At 44.1% G+C, this 9,510-nt stretch overlaps 1 protein-coding gene across 2 annotated transcripts in view; it reads right to left on the reverse strand.

Annotated features, from left to right (window-relative positions):
- Window positions 1–2,062, reverse strand: part of PPT2 (palmitoyl-protein thioesterase 2) — a 61,722-nt gene extending 59,660 nt beyond the window's left edge. For both annotated transcript variants that reach the window (XR_014560644.1, XM_083725169.1), the window contains exon 1: window positions 1,969–2,062. The gene's annotated coding sequence lies outside the window, so the exon portion shown is untranslated. The remainder of the gene's footprint in view (window positions 1–1,968) is intronic.
- Window positions 2,063–9,510: the final 7,448 nt, after the last annotated feature.

Raw genomic sequence — 9,510 nt, forward strand, 5'->3', positions numbered from 1 at the left:
AATCCATTTTCCCCCCAGGCCAGAAATCCCTGCTTAAGAGGCATGAGAATATCTCTACAAAGACTTATTTGTTCCTAAAGGTGCAAGAATGGAATAGCTGACCAATCCTCAGAAGAGAGGGGAAGGAGAGGAGAAGGAAAAGCAGGGAAAAGCACATCACACTGCTTCCTGCAAAAGAATCTTGGGAACTGTGGTTTGCTACGGGTGCTGGGAATTGTAGCTCCATAAGGGACGCGGGTGGCGCTGTGGGTTAAACCACAGAGCCTAGGACTTGCCAATCAGAAGGTCGGCGGTTTGAATCCCCGCGACAGGGTGAGCTCCCATTGCTCGGTCCCTGCTCCTGCCAACCTAGCAGTTCGAAAGCACGTCAGAGTGCAAGTAGATAAATAGGTACCACTCCAGCGGGAAGGTAAACGGCGTTTCTGTGCGCTGCTCTGGTTCGCCAGAAGTGGCTTAGTCATGCTGGCCACATGACCCGGAAGCTGTATGCTGGCTCCCTCGGAAAATAAAGCGAGATGAGCGCCTCAACCCCAGAGTCAGTCACGACTGGACCTAATGGTCAGGCGTCCTTTTACCTTTACCTTAAGAGATAAACTGCAGTGCCCAGGACTGTTTGCGAAATTTGTGTGCCTTAAGATTAGGGTGTGTACGCAAGCTAAGCTAAGGCAAGTGAAAAACACAGTAATGAAGGTAACTACTGAGCAGCGCTACCTCACCATTTGGAGAAGGGAAGAATTTCCTAGTGGGGATGCAGAACCTGTTAGCACTGCAAAACTTGACTTATTTCCTCTCTCCTGTCCAGCCCCTAAATATACATAATACAAAGGAACAGCTTCAAAGTCACAGGCTGTTGGCCAGAGCAGTAACTAATCCTAACCCTGCCATTGCATCAAAGTATTTTTTGGTTTTGCTGTTGTCGAAATGCCGGTGTGTTCGTCGCTCTGAGCTCCTTTGGGAGGAAAAGCGGGGTATAAAACCGATGCACAAATGCAACACAACACTCCCCAAAAAAGATTAATCTCTCTCTCTCTCTCTCTCTCTCACACACACACACACACACACAGCCACAAAAATTAGCGAGATCCTGTGAAAATCCAACGCTGGCACCAAAAGAGCCGCACGGCTGAAGCATTCCTGACATTGCAAGCAAGGTTTTCACCAATGGATTGGAGCAAAGCGCGATTCTGCTCTTTTCGATTTGACCAGCAGCCAGACGTGCAGGCGCTAATGTTGCGAAGAGCCTCTCTTGCGCACTAAGCTGTGGTTCAAATAAATAACTACAGTATAGCAGCCGGCAGGCTCGGCAGAGAACGAAAGCAGATGCGAACAAAAGCCCTCTTCCACTTTTCCTTCGGTAGGCGCTGAGTTATTTGCCCCGCCGAAACGACTATAATCGCCCATCCCCTCCATTTCTTTTGCGCCTTTTGAAAATTTGCAATATATATATATATATATATATAGGAACTCCGGGTCATAAAAGCCGCTTGCGCTCCTGTATCTTTAAGGGCTGCGGAGCGGGGAAAATTCCACCAGGTTCGCCTTCTCTAGCCGGTGCAGTTAGGAGAAGGGGGGTGGGCGCTGGGGAGCCACCCCGGAGGAAAAGTCCTCTCTGTATGTGCAACTCTTCAAAAATACAGTATCCATACCTGAAAACCTCAACGGAGGCCAAAAGGAAAAGTCGACGCGACCCTCCCGGCTCCCTTGCAGGCCCTTCTCCAGACACAGCAGATCCGTATGAATGATCTCCGTTGCGGATCCCCGATCAAGCCCCATTCAGCATCAAACCAAACCCAATCCCATCCTCGCCCCACACACTCCCAGCTTAAGATCGTGGAAGAATTCGCCACCCCGCCTCTCCTGAATGGGATTCCCCATCTGTAAACCCCATTAATTCGCAAACTTTTATTTTTTTCCCCCGCCTTGCAGTTCACCGGACCGTGCGCCCCACCGCCGCCCATCGGATCTTGCCTGGATCAAGACACCGGCCGCTTCCCTGCCCCCATCCGCCAGCTGATCTCTTCTCTTCTCTCTCGCTTTTTCTCTTGTTGTTTATTTCCCCTCTCGGGCTGGAGCGCGCGCGTCAGATCCGGGGATGCTCCCCCGCCCCCGGCGACCGCGCAGGCGTCCCTGGAAACCAAATGTTGCAACGTTCTATTCCCACCCCCGCTCCACTCATCGCGAAACTGGCGCCCCCTAAAGAGAGGAAGAGACCGAGAATCAGTAGGGGGGCTGGGGGTCAAGCCGGAATCACAACCCCCTCCCTCCCTCCCTCCCTCTCAGTGCTAGAATGTTCCCGGACATCTGGATTTGCAACAACAATACCGTAATAACAAAAAAGGGGCTAATTTGCCTCTTATGGATGCAAACCTCCGGTGTCCCAAAGCGTCGGCTTCCAGTGCCTGCAAATGAAGGCTTTGCTTTTTACCAGTTGCCAGTTAGGAAGCTCGGACTGAAAGGGGAGCCGCACTAAAAGAAAGCTCTTGACCAGGGGTCAGCAAACTTTTTCAGCAGGGGGCTGGTCCACTGTCCCTCAGACCTTGTGGGGGGCCGGACTATATTGGGGGGGGGGGAATGAACAAATTCCTATGCCCCACAAATAACCCAGAGATGCATTTTAAATAAAAGGACACATTCTACTCATGTAAAAACACGCTGATTCCTGGACCATCCGTGGGCTGGATTTAGAAGGCGATTGGGCCGGATCCGGCCCCCGTGCCTTAGTTTGCCTACTGAACTCTGCACATGCACAGAGGCTAAAAAAAAGAGAGAGAGAAAGAGAGAGGAAGGAAGGAGGGGGAAAGAAGGGGGGAGAGGAGGTTTGCAGAGCGTGTGCTTGCAGGGAGAAACCTATCCAAATTTCCTTATGTAAAACTTGGAACCATTGAGGGAAATCACCCTTAATGTGTCTTTTGCTCCAAGGGCTACTTAATCAAGAGGTTGTCAAGTTTCAAATCTAACATGCCAAATTCTTTTCACAGGTAAATATCAAAGCACTCCCACTGTGAGTTCCTCTCTTGAGTAGTTTGCCACCCCAATGGGATTTAAATTTTATAACAGTTTTTTTTTGTGTGTGTGTGTATGCCTATGCATTTTAGGAACAGCATTTCCTGACTGACTTCTCACATGAAATAATTTTCCCTTTTAACAGGATATGTGAACCCCATTAACAAAGTGTTTGTCCCTTCTTTTCTCCCACAGCACAAATGATAATGAGGGGATGCAAACAGTGATTTAAATACTCTATAAAAAGTAATTGCATTTGTATTTCTTTTTGTCTTTCTTCCCTTAAAGCCAAACAGTCACTCTCTTTCTGTTCAGCAAAACAAGTCTGAATCCCTGCTATATTAGTTGATTTCCCTCTATCTCTTTGTGGCTTTGACATTTTTTAGGTTACAAATAATCTGTTTTTCATTTATTAATCAGTTTTTCATTGGGTTGTTAGAATGCCAAAACAGGTTACTTCAGGTTACTTCAGGTTTAAAAAATAAAATAAAAAATTTGTGTGTCTTAGCATTTATTTATTTTGGGTTCCTCATAGGTCATATTGTGTGTGTGTGTGTGTGTGTGTGTGTGTGTTTTACTTTGGGGACATGTCCATCACATGTTGAAAGTCATTTTCATCAAGTTCTACTTATCAGATAGCACATGCTGAATTTTAAGCCTTTTTCCATTATTTTCCCATTATTATTTTTTAGTCCAGTAGTAATCTGTGTGGTTTTGATAATATCTTTGTATTATTTAATAATAATTATTTTCTGAATCTGATGTCTTTGTGTCAAAATCTGTTTTCATCTGACTGGTAATCTAATTTTTTGCTTTCTTTTTTATTTTTTAACCTTTGTTGTATTTTTTACAGTTCTCTTTCTTCTATGTGGAGTAATTTTTATTTAATAACATGAAAAAAACAACAACAAAAACTAAGTGAAGGAAAACAAACAAACTTAGCAGATAATAACAGTAATTATATGAAAATGTGATAATAATATTAAATTGAGTAAAATGCTTAACATGCTAAGATTTTATTATTTGCAGCTAATAACTCAAGGAGATTTACTTGGGGAGGGGGCTTTTGATCCTTCCTTTTGTCTTTTAAGTCCCCCCAAAACCCTGCCCCTTACAGGATATCACTTCTACAGATGTGCAATGATGAAAAAGCAGCAACAACCCCTCAACTCAGTTCTTCACCATCACAAGACCTGCAACAACAGACACCAGTTTTCAAAATGCCCACAGCTATCTCTTTCAAAGGATATAGACTGACGGGGGAGTGGGGCTGACAAAGGGGGGAGGAGTTGAATTGCAAGGACATCTTCTCACTTTTGAACCCCAAGACTGCTTCAGGATTCAAAAGATACATACATAAAATATCACAATTGACTCAAGATATGCAACTGATATTTAGTTGTTTTGTATTATGTGTTATTACGTAGGAATGTCGAAATGTGTCTGACAGTGTGTTATTTCCACAAAAGGGGGGGGGCTATTTTTGTGTGTAATTGTTTTTATGTTTAATGTCTTATTCCTTACACCCCAAGTTTTTTCATGGAGGATTCTCATATATTACATGCTTTTCGATAGATCAGGCTATATTTAGATTAAGTCAACTGATCACATTTGCTTGTCTGATTTGTTGTTTTTTTTATACACGAAGTTCTCAGAAAGAAATTGTGTTTTTACTCTTTTTTTCCTTTCTTTGCAGTCACTTTCTTAATATTCCAGAAAACTATTTTGAATCCCTTCTATGACTTCTCTGTATCCCTTGCAGATTCAGTACTGTCTTTAAGTAGCAAATTGTTCTGTATTTATTTATTAATCTTGGATTTCCCGTATAGCTGTGAAATTAATCTAACCACAACCAAGTATTATTCTTGGAACCATATTTTATCAGGTAGTTTTGAAGCAACACTCTTTATTATTATTTAGGATGTTTTGATTGGAATGCCAAATGGAAATGGGTGTAGATCATGTCTCAAATTTTATTTATTTGAGGACACGTCCACCATACGTGGAATTAGGTTCCTTCACTTTGTTTATATCTCCAACACATTATTTATTTTATTTTATTTTGCTAACATCTGCATATCATTTTCATATAGTTTTTCCCCCAGATTGCACACAGTGAATCTTAAGGTTTTTTCCCCATAATTGCTCTCATTTTTTTCATCTCAATTGGACAACCAAATTGTGTGCTTACTCTTCTCTACCAAATTTTTATTTTACCAAGGAGAAGCTTCTAAGATACATGAACGTGGATATGCTTTGGTTTAGCAGGAATGATCCCTTATAGAGTTAAATTGACTTATTTGGACAAGTGCCCTTTTTAAGAATGGTTTTCTTTTAACAGTTTGTTTTGATAAGTTGAGAACCGTGGGGCAAGATAAATTATAATTGGACTCAGTTTCAATTGGGCAAGTGTATTCAGGCTGCAATTAGCTTTTTGGTCCTTTAAGTGCAAGTGAGCAACTTTCCTAGAGTGCAAGACCAACGCCAATAAAATAATAAAATTCCATAGAAAGGCCAAGGCGAAGACTTCTCTCTCATGAGATGTCCAAACCTGTGGCAGCTATGGTGAATGCCAGGCGACATGGTTAAATGAAAGCCCCGAGGGGATTCAACAGGCAGGATGTGTTGCTGTAGCACTATGCCGGTGTGAGACCACAGAAGAGCTAGCTTGACACCTGAGAAACACACAAAAATAGCGATGAACAAAACACCAACTGCATTTTTCAGTCATTAGTGGACCTTCCTGCTAAATGTAAAGCATAGCCACTATTGAGAAAATGTTTCTCCCAAGAGCTAGAATGCCACAAGTAATTTAGTAACAAAATGCAACATATGGTATTTTTATATGATATATTTATACAAAGGCATCCATTTACAACATACGATGTTATTATTTGTGGGGCAAAAATTTTTAAGAAAAATTCTAGCCCCAAAGGGGGGATAATGTGATAGGAATTTTATGGTCTTAGATATATGGCAACATTCATAACCACATGTACATAGATCAGCACAGGAAAGCCAACCTGGAACCATTTTGATTCCTAAACTGAGCAAATGTTTCTCTGCATGGTCAAAATGGAAAAATCTCTCCATTGTCTCTTTCCTCACAAATCCTGTCTTAAGGACACATTTAAGATACAAGGTGTGAGCCTGTGACCTGGCCCAGGAAATAAGTATTTTACCACTACAAAAGAATGGCCAGGCTCCCCAGGAAATCCAATCAAGTAACCTGCCAGACAGGAGATAAACAAGGACAAGAGAAAAACAACATTTAAATTTCTGTGATGTAGGTGGTATGTATCTGAGGGGTGGTCTTAGGTTACACCCCTTCTGTGATGTATGCATAATGTTTCTGGGGGTGGTCTTGATCTACAGGGTGGCAATTTCAATAGTCTTTATAACGCCTTGCAGGCCATTGTTCTGGGTCCTCTTTCTCTCCTGCGTGTGAGGGGAGTACCCTGTTGCAACAGATCAATAAAGATCAAGCTTACTAGCTGCTTTGCTTCTCAATATTCTCTGGTTGGCCTCTGTTATTTTCTCCTACCAATAGGGAACCTATGTAAGGACTCTATATGGGCTCTTGGATACCCCATAAGGGAAAAGGGCATATTTTTATTTACAACACTACCCATCCTTTTGAACCAACCCCCCCCCCCTTCTTTTAGTTTTAAAACCTAATAATCCCCGGCAATGTTCCCTCATGCATAAATCCTATGAACATTAATGGCATTTGCTCTCAAATGAGGGTTGCAACCAAGTACTGCTGTCATGTGCATTTGCTGTGGGTGCTGAGGCCGGGGCTAAGCGTTGAGGCAGCTGGTTGGTCATTTTGAGTATTCTGTACTAGGTGGGCCATTGGCCTGATGCAGCAACCAGGTTCCTCTCTTATCTTCTCATCTACAGCTGTATCCTATGTAAACCACTGGAACAGACTGTTTCCACACGTTGACACTTCTGCAGAAAGTATTGTGCCAGCTGCCAGCTGGACAAGTTAAACGATTTAAGTCCGAGTTCCTTTTTCTGGTGCACACAAACCTATAGAGCTTAGGACCTAAAAGATCACCTGCACTCTGCAGGAGAGGGTCTCCGGGAGATACAACCTCATCAGGAGACCCATCGTTATAGAGGCCTTTCATATGGTGACAACACCTGCTCCTGGGAACTCCATCGGATTATATTGATTTATGGTTTACTTCCTACATTTATTTCCCACATATATGGTACATGCTAAGGGACCACTTCAGCCCTGAGTGCTCACTGGAAGTAGTGAGCTGGAAGTGAGAGCTGGACCATAAAGAAGGCTGATCACCGAAGAATTGATGCTTTTGAATTCTGGTGCTGGAGGAGACTCTTGAGAGTCCCATGGACTGCAAGAAGATCAAACAGATCCATTCTGGAGGAAATCAGCCCTGAGTGCTCACTGGAAGGACAGATCCTGAAGCTGAGGCTCCAATACTTTGGCCACCTCATGAGAAGAGAAGACTCATTGGAAAAGACCCTGATGTTGGGAAGGATGGAGGGCACAGGGAGAAGGGGACAACAGAGGACGAGATGGTTGGACAGTGTTCTCGAAGCTACCAGCATGAGTTTGACTGAACTGCCGGAGGCAGTGGAAGACAGGAGCGCCTGGCATGCTCTGGTCCATGGGGTCACAAAGAGTCGGACACGACTAAATGCCTAAACGACGACAACAACAACAACAACTAATTACTTTGTATCTGGCTCACATAAAAGGTCAAAAAAGGGAAGGGCTGTAGTTCAGTGGTAGTGCTACTACCTTGTATGCAGAAGTTTCCAGGTTCAGTCCCCTGCATCTCCAGCTGGCGAGATTTGGAGAGAGCCTTTCCTGAAACCCTGGAGAGCTGCTGCCAGTCAGTGTGGACAATGCTAAGGTACATGAACTGGTGCTCTGCTTCAGATGGTCTTTTTTAAAAAAAGTACCATTAAAAAATTTGACGAGTTGCAATTCTGCTTGAGGCAGCGAAATGTGTTAGTAAATATTCATAAGCAACAGAGAGAGATGATAAAAAAAATCCATCTCGCCTGCAGTCTCAGAGAAGATCTAGGCCATACACCTTTTTAAGAGACAATGCGGTTAGAACAATTACAGGGCACTGCTACGCATCCCTGTTCAGAAGAAAACTCCATGTTAAGTGTTCATAACAATATTGCAGTCTCCAGATGCCAGCCCTTCATGCATTCACATGGCAGCAAGCCCAGTGTGACACAATAAGAATCATATCCAAGTAAACATTCAGTCTGTAAGAGGGACCACTGTCTGATGTTTTCTGTTCAAACCGTGGGCCAATCATGGACTGTTATTATGATTATTTTACTATTAGGCTGTCTATCATTTATCCTAAGCAAAAGTGATATTCCCTTAGGTAGGAGCTGAGTTCCACCCAACACTTAACCTGGTGACATGTGACTCTGTTTGCTAAGGAAACAATCCAAAGGCAGTAAGGGCTTGTCAAGTGGGAAATGTCAAAGTGGTGGTTGCTCAAGGAGCTGTCAAGGGGAAAGGGAGCCTTCTGAAGAAGCGAGAGGGAAAAGGAAATGTTGCCAAATGGGTTGAATTTGGCAGGGCTAAAAAAGAAATAAATCAGCATGTCGCTATCTGTACTTCTTTGCATGTCATTTTCCTCTGAACCCACAGCTTACAATTTACCCACCACCAGACAGGTGTATCTATACCTGCAAGGGGGAAAGACTGTATAGTCCGGTGGTAGAGAATCTGCTTTGCAGGCAGAAGGTCCCAAGTTCAAATCCCGGCATAGCTAGGTGGGGCTGGAAGAGAACGACTGGAAATCGTGGAGCCATGCTGCCAGTCAGTGTAGGCTATACTGAGTTAGATGCACCAGTGGTTTGAGCATAGCTGTCAACTGTCCCTTATTTGGCGGGAAACTCCCTTATCCCAGCGCCGTGTCCCACTGCTGTCCCTTATTGATGATGTCCCTTAAATTTCCCAGGATTCAAAGGAAGCAGCTCCTCTCCCTCCCTCCCTGCTGGCCAGGGAGGAGGGAGGCTCCAACTGTGTTGCTTGGCTGAGTTGCTCACCCAATAAGGAGTCTAAGAACAACTGGAGGGTGGAGCTTGCATGCCTTGTGCCGATCAAATCGGCCACGTTGCCTGGGGACTCGCCTTTGCTCAGCGCTTCCCAGCGGAGAGGTGACGGTGGTTTTCCTTGCTGCATCCCCTTTGCCGGGTTGCTGTGCTGTGGGAACCACCGCTTGAGGCTTCGTTTGGCTGCTGGCTGGGCTTTCTGCCTTTGGCTCGGAGGGGCTCAGAAGTTGAACATACCTGTGCCTGGAAAATCCCTTATTTTAGCTGCTGATCCCTTATTTTTGAGGCTGCTGGTCCCTTATTTTCAAATCTGTAAGTTGACAGCTATGGGTCTGACTCAATATAAGACAGTGTCCTATGTTCCTGTGGACTGTTGTTGCTGGCATCCGTCTGTCTCAAGAGACAATGGAGTGTGCCTCCAGGAGTGAAGCCAAACCAATGAGT

This window comes from Podarcis gaigeae (assembly GCF_964106915.1).
Source record: "Podarcis gaigeae genome assembly, chromosome: 2".
In the NCBI taxonomy this organism is placed as follows: domain Eukaryota; kingdom Metazoa; phylum Chordata; class Lepidosauria; order Squamata; family Lacertidae; genus Podarcis; species Podarcis gaigeae.